General features: G+C 46.6%; 10 non-coding genes and 43 pseudogenes across 10 annotated transcripts; 24 read left to right on the top strand and 29 right to left on the bottom strand.

Moving 5' to 3' along the window:
• Nucleotides 1-208: 208 nt before the first annotated feature.
• LOC148259404 (5S ribosomal RNA) lies at nucleotides 209-327 on the bottom strand (annotated as a pseudogene).
• A 209-nt stretch (nucleotides 328-536) lies between these two features.
• On the bottom strand, nucleotides 537-655 carry LOC148259403 (5S ribosomal RNA; annotated as a pseudogene).
• Nucleotides 656-1216: 561 nt separating this feature from the next.
• Nucleotides 1217-1335, bottom strand: LOC148259402 (5S ribosomal RNA; annotated as a pseudogene).
• A 209-nt stretch (nucleotides 1336-1544) lies between these two features.
• Nucleotides 1545-1663, bottom strand: LOC148259401 (5S ribosomal RNA; annotated as a pseudogene).
• Nucleotides 1664-1867: 204 nt separating this feature from the next.
• LOC148259400 (5S ribosomal RNA) lies at nucleotides 1868-1985 on the bottom strand (annotated as a pseudogene).
• Nucleotides 1986-2195: 210 nt separating this feature from the next.
• LOC148259399 (5S ribosomal RNA) lies at nucleotides 2196-2314 on the bottom strand (annotated as a pseudogene).
• A 265-nt stretch (nucleotides 2315-2579) lies between these two features.
• On the top strand, nucleotides 2580-2698 carry LOC148259398 (5S ribosomal RNA; annotated as a pseudogene).
• Nucleotides 2699-2904: 206 nt separating this feature from the next.
• LOC148259397 (5S ribosomal RNA) lies at nucleotides 2905-3023 on the top strand (annotated as a pseudogene).
• Nucleotides 3024-3226: 203 nt separating this feature from the next.
• On the top strand, nucleotides 3227-3345 carry LOC148259396 (5S ribosomal RNA). Its single transcript, XR_015819743.1, has one exon. It is a non-coding gene; the product is annotated as a 5S ribosomal RNA (ribosomal RNA).
• A 206-nt stretch (nucleotides 3346-3551) lies between these two features.
• LOC148259395 (5S ribosomal RNA) lies at nucleotides 3552-3670 on the top strand (annotated as a pseudogene).
• A 200-nt stretch (nucleotides 3671-3870) lies between these two features.
• On the top strand, nucleotides 3871-3989 carry LOC148259394 (5S ribosomal RNA; annotated as a pseudogene).
• Nucleotides 3990-4195: 206 nt separating this feature from the next.
• LOC148259393 (5S ribosomal RNA) lies at nucleotides 4196-4314 on the top strand (annotated as a pseudogene).
• A 199-nt stretch (nucleotides 4315-4513) lies between these two features.
• LOC148259392 (5S ribosomal RNA) lies at nucleotides 4514-4632 on the top strand. The gene has a single exon (XR_015819649.1). It is a non-coding gene; the product is annotated as a 5S ribosomal RNA (ribosomal RNA).
• A 206-nt stretch (nucleotides 4633-4838) lies between these two features.
• On the top strand, nucleotides 4839-4954 carry LOC148259391 (5S ribosomal RNA; annotated as a pseudogene).
• Nucleotides 4955-5153: 199 nt separating this feature from the next.
• Nucleotides 5154-5272, top strand: LOC148259390 (5S ribosomal RNA). The gene has a single exon (XR_015820809.1). It is a non-coding gene; the product is annotated as a 5S ribosomal RNA (ribosomal RNA).
• A 206-nt stretch (nucleotides 5273-5478) lies between these two features.
• LOC148259389 (5S ribosomal RNA) lies at nucleotides 5479-5597 on the top strand (annotated as a pseudogene).
• Nucleotides 5598-5796: 199 nt separating this feature from the next.
• LOC148259388 (5S ribosomal RNA) lies at nucleotides 5797-5915 on the top strand (annotated as a pseudogene).
• A 521-nt stretch (nucleotides 5916-6436) lies between these two features.
• LOC148259387 (5S ribosomal RNA) lies at nucleotides 6437-6555 on the top strand (annotated as a pseudogene).
• A 198-nt stretch (nucleotides 6556-6753) lies between these two features.
• Nucleotides 6754-6872, top strand: LOC148259386 (5S ribosomal RNA). The gene has a single exon (XR_015820304.1). It is a non-coding gene; the product is annotated as a 5S ribosomal RNA (ribosomal RNA).
• A 208-nt stretch (nucleotides 6873-7080) lies between these two features.
• On the top strand, nucleotides 7081-7199 carry LOC148259385 (5S ribosomal RNA; annotated as a pseudogene).
• Nucleotides 7200-7398: 199 nt separating this feature from the next.
• LOC148259384 (5S ribosomal RNA) lies at nucleotides 7399-7517 on the top strand. The gene has a single exon (XR_015820897.1). It is a non-coding gene; the product is annotated as a 5S ribosomal RNA (ribosomal RNA).
• A 206-nt stretch (nucleotides 7518-7723) lies between these two features.
• Nucleotides 7724-7842, top strand: LOC148259383 (5S ribosomal RNA; annotated as a pseudogene).
• A 198-nt stretch (nucleotides 7843-8040) lies between these two features.
• LOC148259382 (5S ribosomal RNA) lies at nucleotides 8041-8159 on the top strand. Its single transcript, XR_015819772.1, has one exon. It is a non-coding gene; the product is annotated as a 5S ribosomal RNA (ribosomal RNA).
• Nucleotides 8160-8365: 206 nt separating this feature from the next.
• Nucleotides 8366-8484, top strand: LOC148259381 (5S ribosomal RNA; annotated as a pseudogene).
• Nucleotides 8485-8632: 148 nt separating this feature from the next.
• On the top strand, nucleotides 8633-8751 carry LOC148259380 (5S ribosomal RNA). Its single transcript, XR_015820239.1, has one exon. It is a non-coding gene; the product is annotated as a 5S ribosomal RNA (ribosomal RNA).
• Nucleotides 8752-9564: 813 nt separating this feature from the next.
• Nucleotides 9565-9683, top strand: LOC148259379 (5S ribosomal RNA; annotated as a pseudogene).
• Nucleotides 9684-9726: 43 nt separating this feature from the next.
• LOC148259378 (5S ribosomal RNA) lies at nucleotides 9727-9845 on the bottom strand (annotated as a pseudogene).
• Nucleotides 9846-10049: 204 nt separating this feature from the next.
• Nucleotides 10050-10168, bottom strand: LOC148259377 (5S ribosomal RNA; annotated as a pseudogene).
• Nucleotides 10169-10375: 207 nt separating this feature from the next.
• On the bottom strand, nucleotides 10376-10494 carry LOC148259376 (5S ribosomal RNA; annotated as a pseudogene).
• Nucleotides 10495-10698: 204 nt separating this feature from the next.
• On the bottom strand, nucleotides 10699-10817 carry LOC148259375 (5S ribosomal RNA; annotated as a pseudogene).
• A 455-nt stretch (nucleotides 10818-11272) lies between these two features.
• On the bottom strand, nucleotides 11273-11391 carry LOC148259374 (5S ribosomal RNA; annotated as a pseudogene).
• A 204-nt stretch (nucleotides 11392-11595) lies between these two features.
• Nucleotides 11596-11714, bottom strand: LOC148259373 (5S ribosomal RNA; annotated as a pseudogene).
• A 208-nt stretch (nucleotides 11715-11922) lies between these two features.
• LOC148259372 (5S ribosomal RNA) lies at nucleotides 11923-12041 on the bottom strand (annotated as a pseudogene).
• A 204-nt stretch (nucleotides 12042-12245) lies between these two features.
• LOC148259371 (5S ribosomal RNA) lies at nucleotides 12246-12364 on the bottom strand (annotated as a pseudogene).
• A 455-nt stretch (nucleotides 12365-12819) lies between these two features.
• LOC148259370 (5S ribosomal RNA) lies at nucleotides 12820-12938 on the bottom strand (annotated as a pseudogene).
• Nucleotides 12939-13142: 204 nt separating this feature from the next.
• Nucleotides 13143-13261, bottom strand: LOC148259369 (5S ribosomal RNA; annotated as a pseudogene).
• A 205-nt stretch (nucleotides 13262-13466) lies between these two features.
• Nucleotides 13467-13585, bottom strand: LOC148259368 (5S ribosomal RNA; annotated as a pseudogene).
• Nucleotides 13586-13790: 205 nt separating this feature from the next.
• Nucleotides 13791-13909, bottom strand: LOC148259367 (5S ribosomal RNA; annotated as a pseudogene).
• An 883-nt stretch (nucleotides 13910-14792) lies between these two features.
• On the bottom strand, nucleotides 14793-14911 carry LOC148259366 (5S ribosomal RNA; annotated as a pseudogene).
• A 235-nt stretch (nucleotides 14912-15146) lies between these two features.
• Nucleotides 15147-15265, bottom strand: LOC148259365 (5S ribosomal RNA; annotated as a pseudogene).
• Nucleotides 15266-15825: 560 nt separating this feature from the next.
• Nucleotides 15826-15944, bottom strand: LOC148259364 (5S ribosomal RNA). The gene has a single exon (XR_015821031.1). It is a non-coding gene; the product is annotated as a 5S ribosomal RNA (ribosomal RNA).
• Nucleotides 15945-16149: 205 nt separating this feature from the next.
• LOC148259363 (5S ribosomal RNA) lies at nucleotides 16150-16267 on the bottom strand (annotated as a pseudogene).
• A 917-nt stretch (nucleotides 16268-17184) lies between these two features.
• Nucleotides 17185-17303, bottom strand: LOC148259362 (5S ribosomal RNA; annotated as a pseudogene).
• Nucleotides 17304-17574: 271 nt separating this feature from the next.
• Nucleotides 17575-17693, bottom strand: LOC148259361 (5S ribosomal RNA; annotated as a pseudogene).
• Nucleotides 17694-18252: 559 nt separating this feature from the next.
• LOC148259360 (5S ribosomal RNA) lies at nucleotides 18253-18371 on the bottom strand (annotated as a pseudogene).
• A 563-nt stretch (nucleotides 18372-18934) lies between these two features.
• On the bottom strand, nucleotides 18935-19053 carry LOC148259359 (5S ribosomal RNA; annotated as a pseudogene).
• A 209-nt stretch (nucleotides 19054-19262) lies between these two features.
• On the bottom strand, nucleotides 19263-19381 carry LOC148259358 (5S ribosomal RNA; annotated as a pseudogene).
• A 204-nt stretch (nucleotides 19382-19585) lies between these two features.
• Nucleotides 19586-19703, bottom strand: LOC148259357 (5S ribosomal RNA; annotated as a pseudogene).
• Nucleotides 19704-20266: 563 nt separating this feature from the next.
• LOC148259356 (5S ribosomal RNA) lies at nucleotides 20267-20385 on the bottom strand (annotated as a pseudogene).
• Nucleotides 20386-21013: 628 nt separating this feature from the next.
• Nucleotides 21014-21132, top strand: LOC148259355 (5S ribosomal RNA; annotated as a pseudogene).
• Nucleotides 21133-21794: 662 nt separating this feature from the next.
• LOC148259354 (5S ribosomal RNA) lies at nucleotides 21795-21913 on the top strand. The gene has a single exon (XR_015819548.1). It is a non-coding gene; the product is annotated as a 5S ribosomal RNA (ribosomal RNA).
• Nucleotides 21914-22468: 555 nt separating this feature from the next.
• Nucleotides 22469-22587, top strand: LOC148259353 (5S ribosomal RNA). Its single transcript, XR_015820608.1, has one exon. It is a non-coding gene; the product is annotated as a 5S ribosomal RNA (ribosomal RNA).
• Nucleotides 22588-22789: 202 nt separating this feature from the next.
• On the top strand, nucleotides 22790-22908 carry LOC148259352 (5S ribosomal RNA; annotated as a pseudogene).
• Nucleotides 22909-23040: the final 132 nt, after the last annotated feature.

Genomic DNA, 23040 nt, shown 5'->3' with positions numbered 1-23040 from the left:
TGTTTCATTTCGTGCTGAAAATACATACACTCTTTCTCCTTCCCTCCCCCTCCCGTCATTTGTTTCCTTGTGCGTGCACTCTGCATCTCTCCTTCTCGTTCTAATATCGATTAAAATGCTCCTGCTTCTTGACTCACATTTGCGTATAAACCAGTGGACCCTAGTTGCAGTCGCGCATAACGTCGAACGACCGGTCTGAAAAAAAAAATTAGTGCGACACGAGGACTTCCCAGGAGGTCACCCATCCGAGTATTACTCTCGCCGAATCATACTTAACTGCGGAGTTCTAATGGGATCCAGTGCATTAGTGCTAGTATGATCGCACATTTCTAATTTCGCGCTGCAAATACATAAACTCCTTCTCCTTTCTTCCCCCTCCCATCATTTGTTTCCTTGTGCGTGCACACTGCACCTCACGTTCTCGTTCAAATATCAAGTAAAATACCACAGCGCCGTGACTCACATTTGCGAATAAATCTGCGGACCATAATTAAAGTCACGCGTAACGTCGAACGGCACATTTGAAAAAAAGAAAATGGGTGCAACACGAGAACTTCCCATGAGGTAACCCATCATTGTACTACTTTCGCCAAAGCACACTTAACTGCGGAGTTCTGATGGGATCCGATGCATTTGTGCTGGTGTGACCGCACCTGTTTAATTTCGTGCTAAAAATACATACACTCCTTCTTCCCTACCCCCCTCCCATCATTTGTTTCCTTGTGCGTTCACACTGCACCTCTCCTTCTCATTCTAATATCGATTAAAATGCCCATGATTCTTGACTCACATTTGCGTATAAACCAGCGGACCATAGTTCCAGTCGCGCGTAACGTCGAAAAAATCATCTACAAAAAAATGGGTGCAACACGAGAACTTTACAAGAAAATGGGTGAAATATAAGGACTTCGCAGGAGGTAACCCATGCTAGTACTACTCTCACCCAAGCACCCTTACCTATGGAGTTCTGATAGACTCCGATGCATTAGTGCTGGTATGATCGCACCTGTTTCATTTCGTGCTGAAAATACATACACTCTTTCTCCTTCCCTCCCCCTCCCGTCATTTGTTTCCTTGTGCGTGCACTCTGCATCTCTCTTTCTCGTTCTAATATCGATTAAAATGCCCCTGCTTCTTGACTCACATTTGCGTATAAACCAGTGGACCCTAGTTGCAGTCGCGCATAACGTCGAACGACTGGTCTGAAAAAAAAAAATTAGTGCGACATGAGGACTTCCCAGGAGGTCACCCATCCGAGTATTACTCTCGCCGAATCACACTTAACTGCGGAGTTCTAATGGGATCCGGTGCATTTGTGCTAGTATGATCGCACATTTCTAATTTCGCGCTGCAAATACATAAACTCCTTCTCCTTTCTTCCCCCTCCCGTCATTTGTTTCCTTGTGCGTGCACACTGCACCTCACGTTCTCGTTCAAATATCAAATAAAATACCACAGCGCCGTGACTCACATTTGCGAATAAATCTGCGGACCATAATTAAAGTCGCGCGTAACGTCGAACGGCACATTTGAAAAAAAGAAAATGGGTGCAACACGAGAACTTCCCATGAGGTAACCCATCATTGTACTACTTTCGCCAAAGCACACTTAACTGCGGAGTTCTGATTGGATCCGGTGCATTTGTGCTGGTGTGACCGCACCTGTTTAATTTCGTGCTGAAAATACATACACTCCTTCTTCCCTACCCCCCTCCCATCATTTGTTTCCTTGTGCGTTCACACTGCACCTCTCCTTCTCGTTCTAATATCGATTAAAATGCCCCTGATTCTTGACTCACATTTGCATATAAACCAGCGGACCATAGTTCCAGTCGTGCGTAACGTCGAACGACCCATCTGAAAAAAAATTGTTGCGACACGAGGATTTCCCAAGAGGTCACCCATCCGAGTACTACTCACGCCCAAGCACACTTAACTGCAGAGTTTTGATGGGTTCCAGTGCATCAGTGCTGGTATGATGCCACTCGTTTTATTCGGCGCTGCAAATACATAAACTCCTTCTCCTTTCTTCCCCTTCCCGTCATTTGTTTTCTTGTGCGTGCGCATTGTACCTCTCGTTCTCGTTCAAATATCAAGTAAAATGCCACGGCGCCGTGACTCACATTTGCGAATAAATCTGCGGACCATAATTAAAGTCGCGCGTAACGTCGAACGGCACATCTGAAAAAAAAAAAATTGGTGCAACACGAGAACTTCCCAGGAGGTAACCCATCATTGTACTACTTTCGCCAAAGCACACATAACTGCGGAGTTCTGATGGGATCCGGTACATTTGTGCTTGTGTGACCGCACATGTTTAATTTCGTGCTGAAAATACATACACCCCTTCTTCCCTCCCCCCTCCCATCATTTGTTTCCTTGTGCGTTCACACTGCACCTCTACTTCTCGTTCTAATATCGATTAAAATGCCCCTGATTTTTGACTCACATTTGCGTATAAACCAGCGGACCATAGTTCCAGTCGTGCCTAACGTCGAACGACCCATCTGAAAAAAAATTATTGCCATACGAGGACTTCCCAGGAGGTCACCCATTCGAGTACTACTCTCGCCCAAGCACACTTACGATCTTACCAGCACTAATGCACCGGATCCCATCAGAACTCCGCAGTTAAGTGTGCTTGGGCGAGAGTAGTACTCGGATGGGTGACCTCCTGGGAAGTCCTCGTGTCGCACTAATTTTTTTTTCAGACGGGTCGTTCGACGTTACGCGCGACTGGAACTAGGGTCCACTGGTTTATACGCAAATGTGAGTCAAGAAGCAAGGGCATTTTGATCGATATTAGAACGAGAAGGATGGATGCAGAGTGCACGCACAAGGGAACAAATGACGGGAGGAGGAAGAAAGGGGAATGAGTTTATGTATTTGCAGCGCAAAATTTAACAGGTGCGATCATACCAGCACAAATGCACCGGATCCCATCAGAACCCCGCAGTTAAGTGTGCTTTGGTGAAAGTAGTACAATGATGGGTTACCTCGTGGGAAGTTCTCGTGTTGCACCCATTTTCTTTTTTTTTTTCAGATGTGCCGTTCGACATTACGCGCGACTTTAATTATGGTCCGCAGATTTATTCGCAAATGTGAGTCACGGTGCCGTGGCATTGTACTTGATATTTGAACGAGAACGAGAGGACGCACTTGGAAACAAATGACGGGAGGGGGAAGGAAGGAGCTAGAATTTCTGTATTTGCAGCGCAAAATTAAAAAAATGCGATCATACCAGCATTAATGCACCGGATCCCATCAGAACTCCGCAGTTAAGTGTGCTTGGGCGAGAGTAGTACTCGGATGGGTGACCTCCTGGGAATTCCTCGTGTCGCACTAATTTTTTTTTCAGACGGGTCGTTCGACGTTACGCGCGACTGGAACTAGGGTCCACTGGTTTATACGCAAATGTGAGTCAAGAAGCAAGGGCATTTTGATCGATATTAGAACGAGAAGGATGGATGCAGAGTGCACGCACAAGGGAACAAATGACGGGAGGAGGAAGAAAGGGGAATGAGTTTATGTATTTGCAGCGCAAAATTTAACAGGTGCGATCATACCAGCACAAATGCACCGGATCCCATCAGAACCCCGCAGTTAAGTGTGCTTTGGTGAAAGTAGTACAATGATGGGTTACCTCGTGGGAAGTTCTCGTGTTGCACCCATTTTCTTTTTTTTCAGATGTGCCGTTCGACGTTACGCGCGACTTTAATTATGGTCCGCAGATTTATTCGCAAATGTGAGTCACGGCGCCGTGGCATTGTACTTGATATTTGAACGAGAACGAGAGGACGCACTTGGAAACAAATGACGGGAGGGAGAAGGAAGGAGATAGAATTTCTGTATTTGCAGCGCAAAATTAAACAGGTGCGATCATACCAGCACTAATTCACCGGATCCCATCAGAACTCCGCAGTTAAGTGTGCTTGTGCGAGAGTAGTACTCGGATGGGTGACCTCCTGGGAAGTCCTCGTGTCGCACTAATTTTTTTTTCAGACGGGTCGTTCGACGTTACGCGCGACTGGAACTAGGGTCCACTGGTTTATACGCAAATGTGAGTCAAGAAGCAAGAGCATTTTGATCGATATTAGAACGAGAAGGATGGATGCAGAGTGCACGCACAAGGGAACAAATGACGGGAGGAGGAAGAAAGGGGAATGAGTTTATGTATTTGCAGCGCAAAATTTAACAGGTGCGATCATACCAGCACAAATGCACCGGATCCCATCAGAACCCCGCAGTTAAGTGTGCTTTGGTGAAAGTAGTACAATGATGGGTTACCTCGTGGGACGTTCTCGTGTTGCACCCATTTTCTTTTTTTCAGATGTGCCGTTCGACGTTACGCGCGACTTTAATTATGGTCCGCAGATTTATTCGCAAATGTGAGTCACGGCGCCGTGGCATTGTACTTGATATTTGAACGAGAACGAGAGGACGCACTTGGAAACAAATGACGGGAGGGGGAAGGAAGGAGATAGAATTTATGTATTTGCAGCACAAAAATAAACAGGTGCGATCATACCAGCACTAATGCACCGGATCCCATCAGAACTCCGCAGTTAAGTGCGCTTGGGCGAGAGTAGTACTCGGATGGGTGACCTCCTGGGAAGTCCTCGTGTCGCACTAATTTTTTTTTCAGACGGGTCGTTCGACGTTACGCGCGACTGGAATTAGGGTCCACTGGTTTATACACAAATGTGAGTCAAGAAGCAAGGGCATTTTCATCGATATTAGAACGAGAAGGATGGATGCAGAGTGCACGCACAAGGGAACAAATGACGGGAGGATGAAGAAAGGGGAATGAGTTTATGTATTTGCAGCGCAAAATTTAACAGGTGCGATCATACCAGCACAAATGCACCGGATCCCATCAGAACCCCGCAGTTAAGTGTGCTTTGGTGAAAGTAGTACAATGATGGGTTACCTCGTGGGTTCTCGTGTTGCACCCATTTTCTTTTTTTCAGATGTGCCGTTCGACGTTACGCGCGACTTTAATTATGGTCCGCAGATTTATTCGCAAATGTGAGTCACGGCGCCGTGGCATTGTACTTGATATTTGAACGAGAACGAGAGGACGCACTTGGAAACAAATGACGGGAGGGGGAAGGAAGGAGATAGAATTTATGTATTTGCAGCGCGAAATTAAACAGGTGCGATCATACCAGCACTAATGCACCGGATCCCATCAGAACTCCGTAGTTAAGTGTGCTTGGGCGAGAGTAGTACTCGGATGGGTGACCTCCTGGGAAGTCCTCGTGTCGCACTAATTTTTTTTTCAGACGGGTCGTTCGACGTTACGCGCGACTGGAACTAGGGTCCACTGGTTTATACGCAAATGTGAGTCAAGAAGCAAGGGCATTTTGATCGATATTAGAACGAGAAGGATGGATGCAGAGTGCACGCACAAGGGAACAAATGACGGGAGGAGGAAGAAAGGGGAATGAGTTTATGTATTTGCAGCGCAAAATTTAACAGGTGCGATCATACCAGCACAAATGCACCGGATCCCATCAGAACCCCGCAGTTAAGTGTGCTTTGGTGAAAGTAGTACAATGATGGGTTACCTCGTGGGAAGTTCTCGTGTTGCACCCATTTTCTTTTTTTCAGAGGTGTCGTTCGACGTTACGCGCGACTTTAATTATGGTCCGCAGATTTATTCGCAAATGTGAGTCACGGCGCCGTTGCATTGTACTTGATATTTGAACGAGAACGAGAGGACGCACTTGGAAACAAATGACGGGAGGGAGAAGGAAGGAGATAGAATTTCTGTATTTGCAGCGCAAAATTAAACAGGTGCGATCATACCAGCACTAATTCACCGGATCCCATCAGAACTCCGCAGTTAAGTGTGCTTGTGCGAGAGTAGTACTCGGATGGGTGACCTCCTGGGAAGTCCTCGTGTCGCACTAATTTTTTTTTCAGACGGGTCGTTCGACGTTACGCGCGACTGGAACTAGGGTCCACTGGTTTATACGCAAATGTGAGTCAAGAAGCAAGGGCATTTTCATCGATATTAGAACGAGAAGGATGGATGCATAGTGCACGCACAAGGGAACAAATGACGGGAGGATGAAGAAAGGGGAATGACTTTATGTATTTGCAGCGCAAAATTTAACAGGTGCGATCATAGCAGCACAAATGCACCGGATCCCATCAGAACCCCGCAGTTAAGTGTGCTTTGGTGAAAGTAGTACAATGATGGGTTACCTCGTGGGTTCTCGTGTTGCACCCATTTTCTTTTTTTCAGATGTGCCGTTCGACGTTACGCGCGACTTTAATTATGGTCCGCAGATTTATTCGCAAATGTGAGTCACGGCGCCGTGGCATTGTACTTGATATTTGAACGAGAACGAGAGGACGAACTTGGAAACAAATGACGGGAGGGGGAAGGAAGGAGATAGAATTTTTGTATTTGCAGCGCAAAATTAAACAGGTGCGATCATACCAGCACAAATGCACCGGATCCCATCAGAACCCCGCAGTTAAGTGTGCTTTGGTGAAAATAGTACAATGATGGGTTACCTCGTGGGAAGTTCTCGTGTTGCACCCATTTTTTTTTTTTCAGATGTGCCGTTCGACGTTACGCGCGACTTTAATTATGGTCCGCAGATTTATTCGCAAATGTGAGTCACTGCGCCGTGGCATTGTACTTGATATTTGAACGTGCAGTGCGCACGCACTTGGAAACAAATGACGGGAGGGGGAAGGAAGGAGATAGAATTTATGTATTTGCAGCGCGAAATTAAACGGGTGCGATCATACCAGCACTAATGCACCGGATCCCATCAGAACTCCGCAGTTAAGTGTGCTTGGGCGAGAGTAGTACTTGGATGGGTGACCTCTTGGGAAGTCCTCGTGTCGCACTAATTTTTTTTTTTCAGACGGGTCGTTCGACGTTACGCGCGACTGGAACTAGGGTCCACTGGTTTATACGCAAATGTGAGTCAAGAAGCAAGGGCATTTTGATCGATATTAGAACGAGAATGATGGATGCAGAGTGCACGCACAAGGGAACAAATGACGGGAGGAGGAAGAAAGGGGAATGAGTTTATGTATTTGCAGCGCAAAATTTAACAGGTGCGATCATACCAGCACAAATGCACCGGATCCCATCAGAACCCCGCAGTTAAGTGTGCTTTGGTGAAAGTAGTACAATGATGGGTTACCTCGTGGGAAGTTCTCGTGTTGCACCCATTTTCTTTTTTTCAGATGTGCCGTTCGACGTTACGCGCGACTTTAATTATGGTCCGCAGATTTATTCGCAAATGTGAGTCACGGCGCCGTGGCATTGTACTTGATATTTGAACGAGAACGAGAGGACGCACTTGGAAACAAATGACGGGAGGGGGAAGGAAGGAGATAGAATTTTTGTATTTGCAGCGCAAAATTAAACAGGTGCGATCATACCAGCACTAATGCACCGGATCCCATCAGAACTCCGCAGTTAAGTGTGCTCGGGCGAGAGTAGTACTCGGATGGGTGACCTCCTGGGAAGTCCTCGTGTCGCACTAATTTTTTTTTCAGACGGGTCGTTCGACGTTACGCGCGACTGGAACTAGGGTCCACTGGTTTATACGCAAATGTGAGTCAAGAAGCAAGGGCATTTTGATCGATATTAGAACGAGAAGGATGGATGCAGAGTGCACGCACAAGGGAACAAATGACGGGAGGAGGAAGAAAGGGGAATGAGTTTATGTATTTGCAGCGCAAAATTTAACAGGTGCGATCATACCAGCACAAATGCACCGGATCCCATCAGAACCCCGCAGTTAAGTGTGCTTTGGTGAAAGTAGTACAATGATGGGTTACCTCGTGGGAAGTTCTCGTGTTGCACCCATTTTCTTTTTTTCAGATGTGCCGTTCGACGTTACGCGCGACTTTAATTATGGTCCGCAGATTTATTCGCAAATGTGAGTCACGGCGCCGTGGCATTGTACTTGATATTTGAACGTGCAGTGCGCACGCACTTGGAAACAAATGACGGGAGGGGGAAGGAAGGAGATAGAATTTATGTATTTGCAGCGCGAAATTAAACAGGTGCGATCATACCAGCACTAATGCACCGGATCCCATCAGAACTCCGCAGTTAAGTGTGCTTGGGCGAGAGTAGTACTCGGATGGGTGACCTCCTTGGAAGTCCTCGTGTCGCACTAATTTTTTTTTCAGACGGGTCGTTCGACGTTACGCGCGACTGGAACTAGGGTCCACTGGTTTATACGCAAATGTGAGTCAAGAAGCAAGGGCATTTTGATCGATATTAGAACGAGAAGGATGGATGCAGAGTGCACGCACAAGGGAACAAATGACGGGAGGAGGAAGAAAGGGGAATGAGTTTATGTATTTGCAGCGCAAAATTTAACAGGTGCGATCATACCAGCACAAATGCACCGGATCCCATCAGAACCCCGCAGTTAAGTGTGCTTTGGTGAAAGTAGTACAATGATGGGTTACCTCGTGGGAAGTTCTCGTGTTGCACCCATTATTCGCAAATGTGAGTTACGGCACCGTAGTATTTTACTTGATATTGGAACGAGAATGAGAGGTGAAGTGTGAACGCACAAGGAAACAAATGACGGGAGGGGGAAGAAAGGAGAAGGAGTGTATGTATTTGCAGTGCGAATTTAAAGAGGTGTGATCATACCAGCACTAAAGCTCCAGATCCCATCAGAACTCCGCAGTTAAGTGTGCTTGGGTGAGGGTAGTACTCGGATGGGTGACCACCTGGGAAGCCCTCGTGTTGCACCTATTTTTTTTCGGATGGGTTGTTCGACGTTACGCGCGAATGAAATTATAAACCGCTGGTTTATTTGCAAAGGTGAGTCACGGTGTCGGGGCATATTACTTGATATTAGAACGAGAAAGAGAGATGCAGAGTGCACGCACAAGGAAATAAATGACGGGAGGGGGGATGGAAGGAGAAAGAGTGTATGTATTTGCAGTGCAGAATGAAACATGAGGGATCGTACCAGCACTAATGCAACAGATTCTATCAGAACTCCGCAGTTAAGGGTGCTTGGGCGAGAAAAGTACTCGGATGGGTGACCTCCTGCGAAGTCCTTATATTTCACCCATTTTCTTGGGAGGTCCTCGTGTTGCACCCATCTTTTTGCAGATGATTCTTTCGACGTTACGCGCGACTTGATTTATGGTCCGAATGTTTATTCGCAAATTTGAGTCACGGCGCCGTGGCATTTTACTTGATATTAGAACGAGTACGGGAGGTGCAGTGCGGACGCACAAGGAAACAAATGACGGGAGGATGAAGAAAAGAGAAGGAGTGTATGTATTTGAAGCGCAAAATTAAACAAGTGGTATCATACCAGCACTAATGCACTGGATCCCATCAGAACTCTGCAGTTAAGTGTGCTTGGGCGAGAGTAGTACGCGCGACTTGAATTATGGTCCTCAGGTTTATCCGCAAATGTGAGTCACGGCACCGAAGCATTTTACTTTATATTAGAAGGAGCAGGAGAGGTGCAGTGCGCACGCACAAGGAAACAAATGACGGGAGGGGGAAGAAAGGAGAAGGAGTTTATGTATTTGCAGCGCGGAATTAAATGGATGCGATCATACCACCACTTACGCACCGGATCCCATCATAACTCCGCAGTTAAGTGTGCTTGGGCGAGAGTAGTACTCGGATGGGTGACCTCCTGGGAAGTCCTCGTGTCGCACCAATTTTTTTTTCAGACGGGTCGTTCGACATCTGAAAAAAAGAAAATGGGTGCAACACGAGAACATCCCAGGAGGTAACCCATCATTGTACTACTTTCGCCAAAGCACACTTAACTGCGGAGTTCTGATGGGATCCGATGCATTTGTGCTGGTGTGACCGCACCTGTTTAATTTCGTGCTGAAAATACATACACTCCTTCTTCCCTCCCCCCCTCCCATCATTTGTTTCCTTGTGCGTTCACACTTCACCTCTCATTCTCGTTCTAATATCGATTAAAATGCCTCTGCTTCTTGACTCACATTTGCGTATAAACCAGCGGACCCTAGATCCAGACGCAAGTAACGTCGAACGACCCGTCTGAAAAAAAACTTGTGCGACACGAGGACTTCCCAGGAGGTCACCCATCCGAGTACTAATCTCGCCCAAGCACACTTCACTGCGGAGTTCAAATGGGATCCGGTGCATTAGTGCTGGTATGATCGCAACTGTTTAATTTCGCGCTGCAAATACATAAACTCATTCCCCTTTCTTCTCCCTCCCGTCATTTATTTCCTTGTGCGTGCGCACTGCACCTTCCGTTCTCGTTCTAATATCAAGTAAAATACCACGGTGCCGTGACTCACATTTGCGAATAAACCTGAGGACCATAATTTAAGTCGCGCGTAACGTCGAACGGCACATTTGAAAAAAAAAATGGGTGCAACACGATAACTTCCCAGGAGGTAACCCATCATTGTACTACGTTCGCCAAAGCACACTTAACTACGGAGTTCTGATGGGATCCGGTGCTTTTGTGCTGGTGTGACCGCACCTGTTTAATTTCGTGCTGAAAATACATACACTCCTTCTTCCCTCCCCCCCTCCCATCATTTGTTTCCTTGTGCGTTCACACTGCACCTCTCATTCTCGTTCTAATATCGATTAAAATGCCCCTGATTCTTTACTCACATTTGCGTATAAACCAGTGGACTCTAGTTCCAGTCGCGTGTAACGTCGAACGACCCATTTGAAATAAAATTGGTGCGACACGAAGACTTCCCAGGAGGTCACCCATCCGAGTACTACTCTCGCTCAAACTCACTTAACTGCGGAGTTCTGATGGGATCCGGTGCATTAGTGCTGGTATGATCGCACCCGTTTAATTTCGCGCTGCAGATACATAAACTCCTTCTCCTTTCTTCCCCCTCCCGTCATTTGTTTCCTTGTGCGTGCACACTGCACCTCCCGTGCTCGTTCTAATGTCAAGTAAAATGCTACGGTGCCGTGACTCACATTTGCGAATAAACCTGAGGACCATAATTCAAGTCGCGCGTATCGTCGAAAGAATCATCTGCAAAAAAAAAGGTATAACACGAGGACTTCCTAAGAAAATGGGTGAAATATAAGGACTTCGCAGGAAGTCACCCATCCTAGTGCTACTCTCGCCCAAGCACCCGTCATTTATTTCCTTGTGCGTGCGCACTGCACCTCACGTTCTCGTTCAAATATCAAGTAAAATACCACGGCGCTGTGACTCACATTTGCGAATAAATCTGCGGACCATAATTAAAGTCGCGCGTAACGTCGAACGACACATTTGAAAAAAAGAAAATGGGTGCAACACGAGAACTTCCCATGAGGTAACCCATCATTGTACTACTTTCGCCAAAGCACACTTAACTGCGGAGTTCTGATGGGATCCGATGCATTTGTGCTGGTGTGACCGCACCTGTTTAATTTCGTGCTGAAAATACATACACTCCTTCTTCCCTCCCCCCCTCCCATCATTTGTTTCCTTGTGCGTTCACAATTCACCTCTCATTCTCGTTCTAATATCGATTAAAATGCCTCTGCTTCTTGACTCACATTTGCGTATAAACCAGCGGACCCAAGTTCCAGACGCGAGTAACGTCGAACGACCCGTCTGAAAAAAAACTTGTGCGACACGAGGACTTCCCAGGAGGTCACCCATCCGAGTACTAATCTCGCCCAAGCACACTTCACTGCGGAGTTCAAATGGGATCCGGTGCATTAGTGCTGGTATGATCGCAACTGTTTAATTTCGCGCAGAAAATACATAAACTCATTCCCCTTTCTTCCCCCTCCCGTCATTTATTTCCTTGTGCGTGCGCACTGCACCTTCCGTTCTCGTTCTAATATCAAGTAAAATACCACGGCGCCGTGACTCACATTTGCGAATAAACCTGATGACCATAATTCAAGTCGCGCGTAACGTCGAACGGCACATTTGAAAAAAAAAAATGGGTGCAACACGATAACTTCCCAGGAGGTAACCCATCATTGTACTACGTTCGCCAAAGCACACTTAACTACGGAGTTCTGATGGGATCCGGTGCTTTTGTGCTGGTGTGACCGCACCTGTTTAATTTCGTGCTGAAAATACATACACTCCTTCTTCCCTCCCCCCCTCCCATCATTTGTTTCCTTGTGCGTTCACACTGCACCTCTCCTTCTCGTTCTAATATCGATTAAAATGCCCCTGATTCTTGACTCACATTTGCGTATAAACCAGTGGACTCTAGTTCCAGTCGCGTGTAACGTCGAACGACCCGTTTGAAATAAAATTGGTGCGACACGAAGACTTCCCAGGAGGTCACCCATTCGAGTACTACTCTCGCCCAAACTCACTTAACTGCGGAGTTCTGATGGGATCCGGTGCATTAGTGCTGGTATGATCGCACCCGTTTAATTTCGCGCTGCAGATACATAAACTCCTTCTCCTTTCTTCCCCCTCCCGTCATTTGTTTCCTTGTGCGTGCGCACTGCACCTCCTGTGCTCGTTCTAATGTCAAGTAAAATGCTACGGTGCCGTGACTCACATTTGCGAATAAACCTGTGGACCATAATTCAAGTCGCGCGTATCGTCGAAAGAATCATCTGCAAAAAAAAAGGTACAACACGAGGACTTCCTAAGAAAATGGGTGAAATATAAGGACTTCGCAGGAAGTCACCCATCCTAGTGCTACTCTCGCCCAAGCACCCGTCATTTATTTCCTTGTGCGTGCGCACTGCACCTCACGTTCTCGTTCAAATATCAAGTAAAATACCACGGCGCCGTGACTCACATTTGCGAATAAATCTGCGGACCATAATTAAAGTCGCGCGTAACGTCGAACGGCACATTTGAAAAAAAGAAAATGGGTGCAACACGAGAACTTCCCATGAGGTAACCCATCATTGTACTACTTTCGCCAAAGCACACTTAACTGCGGAGTTATGATGGGATCCGGTGCATTTGTGCTGGTGTGACCGCACCTGTTTAATTTCGTGCTGAAAATACATACACTCCTTCTTCCCTACCCCCCTCCCATCATTTGTTTCCTTGTGCGTTCACACTGCACATCTCCTTCTCGTTCTAATATCAATTAAAATGCCCCTGATTCTCGACTTACATTTGCGTATAAACCAGCGGACCATAGTTCCAGTCGCGCGTAACGTTGAACGACCCCTCTGAAAAAAAATTGTTACGATACGAGGACTTCCCAAGAGGTCACACATCCGAGTACTACTCTCGCCCAAGCACACTTCACTTCGGAGTTCTGATGGGATCCGGTGCATTAGTGCTGGTATGATCGCACCTGTTTAATTTTGCGCTGCAAATACATAAACTCATTCCCCTTTCTTCCCCCTCCTGTCATTTGTTTCATTGTGCGTGCGCACTGCACCTCCCATTCTCGTTCTAATATCAAGTAAAATGCTACACCGCTGTGACTCACATTTGCGAATAAACCTGAGGACCATAATTCAAGTCGCACGTAACGTGGAAAGAATCATCTGCAAAAAAATGGGTGCAACATGAGGACTTCCCAAGTGGTCACCCATCCGAGTACTACTCTCGCCCAAGCACACTTAACTGCGGAGTTATGATGGGATCTGTTGCATTAGTGCTGGTATGATCGCAACTGATTAATTTCGCGCTGCAAATACATAAACTCCTTCTCCTTTCTTCCCCCTCCCGGCATTTGTTTCCTTGTGTGTGCACTCTGCATCTCTCTTTCTCGTTCTAATATCAAGTAATATGCCCCGGCACCGTGACTCACCTTTGCAAATGAACCAGCAGTTTATAATTTCATTCGCACCTAACATCGAACAACCCATCCGAAAAAAAATAGGTGCAAGACGAGGGCTTCCCAAGTGGTCACCCATCCGAGTACTACTCTCGCCCAAGCACACCTAACTGCGGAGTTCTGATGGGATCCGAGGCTTTAGTGCTGGTAAGATCGCACCTGTTTAATTTCGCGCTGCAAATACATACACTCCTTCTCCTTTCTTCCCCCTCCCGTCATTTGTTTCCTTGTGCGTTCACACTTCACCTCTCATTCTCATTCTAATATCGATTAAAATGCCCCTGCTTCTTGACTCACATTTGCGTATAAACCAGCGGACCCTAGTTCCAGACGCGCGTAACGTCGAATGACATGTCTGAAAAAAAATTGGTGTGACACGAGGACTTCCTAGGAGGTCACCCATCCGAGTACTAATCTCCCCCAAGCAAACTTCACTGCAGATTTATGATGGGATTCGCTGCATTAGTGCTGGTATGATCGCACCTGTTTAATTTCGGGCTGCAAATACATAAACTCATTCCCCTTTCTTCCCCCTCCCGTCATTTGTTTCCTTGTGCGTGCGCACTGCACCTCCCGTTCTTGTTCTAATATCAAGTAAAATGCTACAGCGCCGTGACTCACATTTACGAATAATCCTGAGGACCATAATTCAAGTCGCGCTTAACGTTGAAAGAATCATCTGCAAAAAAGTGGGTGTTACACGAGGACTTCACAAGAAAATGGGTGAAATATAAGGACTTCGCAGGAGGTAACCCATGCTAGTACTACTCTCCCCCAAGCACCCTTACCTACGGAGTTCTGATAGAATCCGTTGCATTAGTGCTGCTATGATCACACCTGTTTCATTTCGTGCTGAAAATAAATACACTCCTTCTCCTTCCCTCCCCCTCCCATCAATTATTTCCTTGTGCGTTCACACTGCACCTCTCCTTCTCGTTCTAATATGGATTAAGATGCCCCTGCTTCTTGACTCACATTTGCGTATAAACCAGTGGACCCTAGTTCCAGTCGCGCGTAACGTCGAACGACCCGTCTGAAATAAAATTGGTGCGATACGAGGACTTCCCAGGAGGTCACCAATCCGAGTACTACTCTCGCCCAAACTCACTTAACTGCGGAGTTCTGATGGGATCCGGTGCATTAGTGCTGGTATGATCGCACCCGTTTAATTTCGCGCTGCAGATACATAAACTCCTTCTCCTTTCTTCCCCCTCCCGTCATTTGTTTCCTTGTGCGTGCGCACTGCACCTCCCGTGCTCGTTCTAATGTCAAGTAAAATGCTACGGTGCCGTGACTCACATTTGCGAATAAACCTGAGGACCATAATTCAAGTCGCGCGTATCGTCGAAAGAATCATCTGCAAAAAAAAAGGTACAACACGAGGACTTCCTAAGAAAATGGATGAAATATAAGGACTTCGCAGGAGGTCACCCATCCTAGTACTACTCTCGCCCAAGCACACTTAACTACAGAGTTCTGATGGGATCCAGTGCATTAGTGCTGGTATGATGCCACTTGTTTAATTTTGCGCTTCAAATACATACACTCCTTCTCTTTTCTTCCTCCTCCCGTAATTTGTTTCCTTGTGCGTGCGCACTGCACCTCCCGTACTCGTTCTAATATAGAGTAAAATGCCACGGCGCCGTGACTCACATTTGCGAATAAACCTGCGGACCATAAATCAAGTCGCGCATAACGTCGAAAGAATCATCTGCAAAAAGATGGGTGCAACACGAGGACCTCCCAAGAAAATGGGTGAAATATAAGGACTTCGCAGGAGGTCACCCATCCGAGTACTTTTCTCGCCCAAGCACCCTTAACTGCGGAGTTCTGATAGAATCCGTTGCATTAGTGCTGGTATGATCCCTCATGTTTCATTCTGCACTGCAAATACATACACTCTTTCTCCTCCCATCCCCCCTCCCGTCATTTGTTTTCTTGTGCATGCACTCTGCATCTCTCTTTCTCGTTCTAATATCAAGTAATATTCCCCGGCACCATGACTCATTTTTGCAAATGAACCAGCGGTTTATAATTTCATTCGCGCGTAACGTTGAACAACGAATTCGAAAAAAAATAGGTGCAACACGAGGGCTTCCCAAGTGGTCACCCATCCAAGTACTACCCTCGCCCAAGCACAATTAACTGCGGAGTTCTGATGGGATCCAGAGCTTTAGTGCTGGTATGATCGCACCTGTTTAATTTTGCGCTACAAATACATACACTCCTTCTCCTTTCTTCCCCCTCCCGTCATTTGTTTCCTTGTGCGTTCACACTTTACCTCTCATTCTCGTTCTAATTTCGAATAAAATTCCCCTGCTTCTCGACTCATATTTGCGTATAAACCAGCGGACCGTAGTTCCAGACGTGCGTAACGTCGAACGACCCGTCAGAAAAAAAATTGGTGCGACACGAGGACTTCCCAGGAGGTCAACCATCCGAGTACTAATCTCGCTAAGCACACTTAACTGCGGAGTTCTGATGGGATCCGGGGCTTTAGTGCTGGTATGATCGCACCTGTTTAGTTTCGCGCTGCAAATACATACACTCCTTCTCCTTTCTTCCCCCTCCCGTCACTTGTTTCCTTGTGCGTTCACACTTCACCTCTCATTCTCGTTCTAATATCGATTAAAATGCCCCTGCTTCTTGACTCACATTTGCGTATAAACCAGCGGACCCTAGTTCTAGACGCCCGTAACGTCGAACGACCCGTCTGAAAAAAAATTGGTGCGACACGAGGACTTCACAAGAAAATGGGTGAAATATAAGGACTTCGCAGGAGGTAACCCATGCTAGTACTACTCTCGCCCAAGCACCCTTACCTACGGAGTTCTGATAGAATCTGTTGCATTAGTGCTGGTATGATAGCACCTGTTTCATTTCGTGCTGAAAATACATACACTCCTTCTCCTTCCCCCCCCCTCCCATCATTTGTTTCCTTGTGCGTTCACACTGCACCTCTTTTTCTCGTTCTAATATCGATTAATATGCCCCTGCTTCTTGACTCACATTTGCGAATAAACCTGAGGACCATAATTCAAGTCGCGCATATCGTCGAAAGAATCATCTGCAAAAAAATGGGTGCAACACGAGGACTTCCTAAGAAAATGGGTGAAATATAAGGACTTCGCAGGAGGTCACCCATCATAGTGCTACTCTCGCCCAAGCACCCCTAACTTGCGGAGTTCTGATAGAATCCGTTGCATTGGTGCTGGTATGATTGCTCATGTTCCATTCTGCGCTGCAAATACATACACTTTTTCTCCCTCCATCACCCCTCCCGTCATTTGTTTCCTTGTGCGTGCACTCTGCATCTCTCCTTCTCGTTCTAATATCGATTAAAATGCTCCTGCTTCTTGACTCACATTTGCGTATAAACCAGTGGACCCTAGTTCCAGTCGCGCGTAAAGTCGAACGACCCGTCTGAAAAAAAAAATTAGTGCGACACGAGGACTTCCTAAGAGGTCACCCATCCGAGTACTACTTTCGCCCAAGCACACTTATCTGCGGAGTTCTGATGGGATCCGGTGCATTAGTGCTGGTATGATCGCACCAGTTTAATTTCGCGCTGCAAATACATAAACTCCTTCTCCTTTATTCCCCCTCCCGTCATTTGTTTCCTTGTGCGTGCGCACTGCACCTCTCGTTCTCGTTCAAATATCAAGTAAAATGCCACAGTGTCGTGACTCACACTTAACTACTTCACCTCTCATTCTTGTTCTAATATCGATTAAAATGCCCCTACTTCTTGACTCACATTTGCGTATAAACCAGCGGACCCTAGTTCCAGAAGCGCGTAACGTCGAACGACCCGTTTGAAAAAAAATTGGTGCGACACGAGGACTTCCAAGGAGGTCACCCATCCGAGTACTAATCTCGCCCAAGCACACTTAACTACGGAGTTCTGATGGGATCCGGTGCATTAGTGCTGTTATGATCGCGCCTGTTTAATTTGGCGCTGCAAATACATAAACTCATTCTCCTTTCTTCCCCCTCCAGCCATTTGTTTCCTTGTGCGTGAGCACTGCACCTCCCGTGCTCGTTCTAATATCAAGTAAAATGCTACAGCGCCGTGACTCACATTTGCCAATAAACCTGAGGACCATAATTCAAGTCGCGCGTAACGTCGAAAGAATCATCTGCAAAAAAATGGGTGCAACACGAGGACTTCACAAGAAAATGGGTCAAATATAAGGACTTCGCAGGAGGTAACCCATGCTAGTACTACTCTCGCCCAAGCACCCTTACCTACGGAGTTCTGATAGAATCCGTTGCATTAGTGCTGGTATGATCGCACCTGTTTCATTTCGTGCTGAAAATACATACACTCCTTCTCCTTTCCTCCCCCTTCCATCAATTGTTTCCTTGTGCGTTCACACTGCACCTCTCCTTCTCGTTCTAATATCGATTAAAATGCCCCTGCTTCTTGACTCACATTTGTGTATAAACCAGCGGACCCTAGTTCCAGTCGCGCATAGCGTCGAACGACCTGTCTGAAAAAAAATTGGTGCGATACGAGGACTTCCCAGGAGGTCACCTATCCGAGTACTACTCTCGCACAAGCACACTTGACTGCGGAGTTCTGATGGGATCCGGTGCATTAGTGCTGGTATGATCGCACCTGTTTAATTTCGCGCTGCAAATACATAAACTCCTTCTCCTTTCTTCCCCCTGCCGTCATTTGTTTCCTTGTGCGTGCGCACTGCACCTCCCGTGCTCGTTCTTATATCAAGTAAAATGCTACGGTGCCGTGACTCACATTTGCGAATAAACCTGAGGACTATAATTCAAGTCGCGAGTATCGTCGAAAGAATCATCTGCAAAAAAATGGGTGCAACACGAGGACTTCCTAAGAAAATGGGTGAAATATAAGGACTTCGCAGGAGGTCACCAATCCTAGTGCTACTCTCGCCCAAGCACCCTTAACTTGCGGGCGTTCTGATAGAATCCGTTGCATTGGTGCTGATATGATTGCTCCTGTTTCATTTTGCGCTGCAAATACATACACTTTTTCTCCCTCCATCCCCCATCCCGTCATTTGTTTCCTTGTGCGTGCACTCTGCATCTCTCCTTCTCGTTTTAATATCGATTAAAATGCCCATTCTTCTTGACTCACATTTACGTATAAACCAGTGGGTTCTAGTTCCAGTCGCGCGTAACGTCGAACGACCCGTCTGAAAAAAAAATTAGTGCAACACAAGGAATTCCCAGGAGGTCACCCATCAGAGTACTACTCTCGCCCAAGCACACTTAATTGCGGAGTTCTGATGGGATCCGGTGCATTAGTGCTCGTATGATCACACCTGTTTAATTTTGCGCTACAAATACATAAACTCCTTCTCCTTTTTTCCCCCTTTCGTCATTTGTTTCCTTGTGCGTGCGCACTAAACCTCTCATTCTCGTTCAAATATCGAGTAAAATGTCACGGCGCCGTGACTCACATTTGCGAATAAATCTGCGGACCATAATTAAAGTCGCGCGTAACGTCGAACGGCACATCTGAAAAAAAGAAAATGGGTGCAACACGAGAACTTCCCATGAGGTAACCCATCATTGTACTACTTTCGCCAATGCACACTTAACTGCGGAGTTCTGATGGAATCCGGTCCATTTGTGCTGGTGTGACCGCACCTGTTTAATTTCGTGCTGAAAATACATACACTCCTTCTTCCCTCCCGCCCTCCCATCATTTGTTTCCTTTTGTGTTCACATTGCACCTCTCCTTCTCGTTCTAATATCAATTAAAATGCCCCTGATTCTTGACTCACATTTGCGTATAAACCAGCGGACCATAGTTCCAGTCGCGCGTAATGTCGAACGACCTATCTGAAAAAAAATGGTTGCGATACGAGGACTTCTCAAGAGGTCACCCATCCGAGTACTACTCTCGCCCAAGCACACTTAACTGCAGAGTTCTGATGGGATCCAGTGCATTAGTGCTGGTATGATGCCACTTGTTTAATTTTGCGCTTCAAATACATACACTCCTAATCTTTTCTTCCTCCTCCCGTCATTTGTTTCCTTGTGCATGCGCACTGCACCTCCCATACTCGTTCTAATATCAAGTAAAATGCCACGGCGCCGTGACTCACATTTGCGAATAAACCTGCGGACCATAAATCAAGTCGCGCGTAACGTCGAAAGAATCATCTGCAGAAAGGTGGGTGCAACACGAGGACCTCCCAAGAAGATGGGTGAAATATAAGGACTTCGCAGGAGGTCACCCATCCGAGTACTTTTCTCGCCCAAACACCCTTAACTGCGGAGTTGTGATAGAATCCGTTGCATTAGTGCTGGTATGATCCCTCATGTTTCATTCTGCACTGCAAATACATACACTCTTTCTCCTTCCATCCCCCCTCCCGTCATTTGTTTCCTTGTGCGTGCACTCTGCATCTCTCTTTCTAGTTCTAATATCAAGTAATATGCCCCGGCACCGTAACTCACCTTTGCAAATGAACCAGCAGTTTATAATTCCATTCGCGCATAACGTCTAACAACACATCCGTTGGAAAAAATAGGTGCAGCACGAGGGCTTCCCAAGTGGTCACCCATCCGAGTACTACTCTAGCCCAAGCACACTTAACTGCGGAGTTCTGATGGGATCCGGAGCTTTAGTGCTGGTATGATCGCACCTGTTTAATTTCGCGCTGCAAATACATACACTCCTTCTCCTTTCTTCCCCCTCCCGTCATTTGTTTCCTTGTGCGTTCACGCTTCACCTCTCATTCTCGTTCTAATATCGATTATAAGCTGCTGGTTCATTTGCAAAGGTGAGTCACGATGCCAGGGCATTTTACTTGATATTAGAACGAGAAGGAGAGATGCAGAGTGCACGCAAAAGGAAACAAATGACGGGAGGGGGGATGGAGGGAGAAAAAGTGTATGTATTTGCAGCGCAGAATGAAACATGAGCAATCATACCAGCACTAATGCAACGGATTCTATCAGAACTCCGCAAGTTAAGGGTGCTTGGGCGAGAGTAGCTCTAGGATGGGTGACCTCCTGCGAAGTCCTTATATTTCACCCATTTTCTTAGGAAGTCCTCGTGTTGCACCCATTTTTTTGCAGATGATTCTTTCGACGTTACGCGCGACTTGAATTATGGTCCTCAGGTTTATTAGCAAATGTTAGTCACGGCACCGTAGCATTTTACTTGATATTAGAACGAGTACGGGAGGTGCAGTGCGCACGCACAAGGAAACAAATGACGGGAGGGGGAAGAAAGGAGAAGGAGTTTATGTATTTGCTGCGCGGAATTAAACGGGTGCGATCATACCAGCACTAATGCACCGGATCCCATCATAACTCTGCAGTTAAGTGTGCTTGGGCGAGAGTAGTACTCGGATGGGTGACCTCCTGGGAAGTCCTCGTGTCGCACCAATTTTTTTTCAGACGGGTCGTTCAACGTTACGCGCGACTAGAACTTGGGTCTGCTGGTTTATATGCAAATGTGAGTCAATAAGCAGGGGCATTTTTAATGGATATTAGAACGAGAAGGAGAGATACAGTGTGAACACGCGATTGGAACTAGAGTCCGTTGGTTTATACGCAAATGTGAGTCAAGAAGCAGGGGCATTTTAATCGATATTAGAACGAGAAGGAGAGGTGCAGTGTGAACGCACAAGGAAACAATTGATGGGAGGGGGAGGGAAGGAGAAGGAGTGTATGTATTTTCAGCACCAAATGAAACAGGTGCGATCATACTAGCACTAATGCAACGGATTCTATCAGAACTCCGTAGGTAAGGGTGCTTGGGCGACAGTAGTACTAGCATGGGTTACCTCATGCGAAGTCCTTATATTTAACCCATTTTCTTGTGAAGTCCTCGTGTTGCACCCATTTTTATCAGATGATTCTTTCAACGTTATGCGCGACTTGTATTATGGTCCTCAGGTTTGTTCGCAAATGTGAGTCACGGTGCTGTAGCATTTTACTTGATATTAGAACGAGAACGGGAGGTGCAGTGCGCACGCACAAGGAAACAAATGATGGGAGGGGGAAGAAAGGGGAATGAGTTTATGTATTTGCAGCGCAAAATTAAACAGGTGCGATCATACCAGCACTAATGCACCGGATCCCATCAGAACTCCGCTGTTAAGTGTGCTTGGGCGAGATTAGTACTCGGATGGGTGACCTCCTGGGAAGTCCTCGTGTCGCACCAATTTTTTTTCAGACGGGTTGTTTGACGTTACGCACGTCTGGAACTAGGGTCCGCTGGTTTATACGCAAATGTGAGTCAAGAAGCAGGGGCATTTTAATCGATATTAGAATGAGAATGAGAGGTGAAGTGTGAACGCATAAGGAAACAAATGACGGGAGCGGGAAGAAAGGAGGAGTGTATGTATTTACAGCGCGAAATGAGACAGGTGCGATCATACTAGCACTAATGCAACGGATTCTATCAGAACTCCGTAGGTAAGGGTGCTTGGGCGACAGTAGTACTAGCATGGGTTACCTCATGCGAAGTCCTTATATTTAACCCATTTTCTTGTGAAGTCCTCGTGTTGCACCCATTTTTATCAGATGATTCTTTCAACGTTATGCGCGACTTGTATTATGGTCCTCAGGTTTGTTCGCAAATGTGAGTCACGGTGCTGTAGCATTTTACTTGATATTAGAACGAGAACGGGAGGTGCAGTGCGCACGCACAAGGAAACAAATGATGGGAGGGGGAAGAAAGGGGAATGAGTTTATGTATTTGCAGCGCAAAATTAAACAGGTGCGATCATACCAGCACTAATGCACCGGATTCCATCAGAACTCCGCTGTTAAGTGTGCTTGGGCGAGATTAGTACTCGGATGGGTGACCTCCTGGGAAGTCCTCGTGTCGCACCAATTTTTTTTCAGACGGGTTGTTTGACGTTACGCACGTCTGGAACTAGGGTCCGCTGGTTTATACGCAAATGTGAGTCAAGAAGCAGGGGCATTTTAATCGATATTAGAATGAGAATGAGAGGTGAAGTGTGAACGCATAAGGAAACAAATGACGGGAGCGGGAAGAAAGGAGGAGTGTATGTATTTACAGCGCGAAATTAAACAGGTGCGATCATACCAGCACTACAGCCCCGGATCCCATTAGAACTCCGCAGTTAAGTGTGCTTGGGTGAGAGTAGTACTCGAATCGGTGACCACCTGGGAAGCCCTCGTGTTGCACCTATTTTTTTTCAGATGGGTTGTTCGACGTTACGCGCGAATGGAATTCTAAACCGCTGGTTCATTTGCAAAGGTGAGTCACGGCGCCGTGGCATTTTACTTGATATTTGAACGAGAACGAGAGGTGCAGTGCGCA

Source organism: Carica papaya, chromosome 5, assembly GCF_054855325.1.
Source record: "Carica papaya isolate Zhongbai chromosome 5, ASM5485532v1, whole genome shotgun sequence".
Taxonomy (NCBI): domain Eukaryota; kingdom Viridiplantae; phylum Streptophyta; class Magnoliopsida; order Brassicales; family Caricaceae; genus Carica; species Carica papaya.
This window is presented reverse-complemented; position numbering and strand designations above follow the sequence as displayed.